The sequence below is a fragment of the Agrilus planipennis genome, unplaced genomic scaffold (assembly GCF_000699045.2).
Source record: "Agrilus planipennis isolate EAB-ADULT unplaced genomic scaffold, Apla_2.0 scaffold113, whole genome shotgun sequence".
NCBI classification, from domain to species: domain Eukaryota; kingdom Metazoa; phylum Arthropoda; class Insecta; order Coleoptera; family Buprestidae; genus Agrilus; species Agrilus planipennis.
The window spans coordinates 923,158-924,298 of record NW_020442452.1 but is presented as its reverse complement, the minus strand read 5'-3'; positions in this window follow the sequence as shown (position 1 = coordinate 924,298).

Here is a 1,141-nt window from a genome sequence, read left to right as displayed (position 1 = left end):
CATCTATAGCATTTCGAATAACGGAATCGTGTTTTCCCCTAGGTTGAAAACAAAATAGTACCTCGAATGGAGTTTTACCTGTCGTCTGATTTACTGAACAGTTAAGACCCCACCTTACTCTATGAATTAATTCATCCCAACGTATCTCATCATCTACCATTGTTGATAAAGCTGTTAAAATGGTTTTGTTATACTTTTCAATTTGTCCATTTGCTCTTGGGGTAGCGGTTACATTATGAATTAACTTAATATTGTATTTCGAACAAAATTCAACAAAAGCTTTGCTAGTAAAACAGGAACCCCTGTCACAAATTATTCGTCGTACCTTCAGAATTAAATAATGCTGTATGAACCTTTTTTATAGCCCCGTGTTGAGTTTGTTCAGTAACTTGAACATTATTATTTGTTGTTTGTACATTACTAATTGATGTTTCCTGATTTAAATGCAAAAGTGTGTTGTGTTTGCGGTTACATGTTTTACATCCCCTAGACATACACTTACTTGTTGAATGATTGTTTCTTAAACAATTTATACAAAGTTTAGAATTTTTTGCTGTTTCAATGCGTTCTGAAATTGAAAGTTCTAAAAATTTAGGACAAGAGTAAATAGAGTGATTTTGTTGATTACAAAAGCTACATTTTATATGAATGATGTTTACATAAGACTGATTACGGTTATTAAAATTGTGCTTTGTTAATTTATGGTTTGATGACATATTAAATTTGTTTGTATTTGAAATAATTATTTTTTCCTCATCACCTCTAGCATGTTTATTCAGAAAATCTNCTTCGGCTACGTCAACATGCGCTTGTTCTACATCTATAGCATTTCGAATAACGGAATCGTGTTTTCCCCTAGGTTGAAAACAAAATAGTACCTCGAATGGAGTTTTACCTGTCGTCTGATTTACTGAACAGTTAAGACCCCACCTTACTCTATGAATTAATTCATCCCAACGTGTCTCATCATCTACCATTGTTGATAAAGCTGTTAAAATGGTTTTGTTATACTTTTCAATTTGTCCATTTGCTCTTGGGGTAGCGGTTGCATTATGAATTAACTTAATATTGTATTTCGAACAAAATTCAACAAAAGCTTTGCTAGTAAAACAGGAACCCCTGTCACAAATTATTCGTCGTA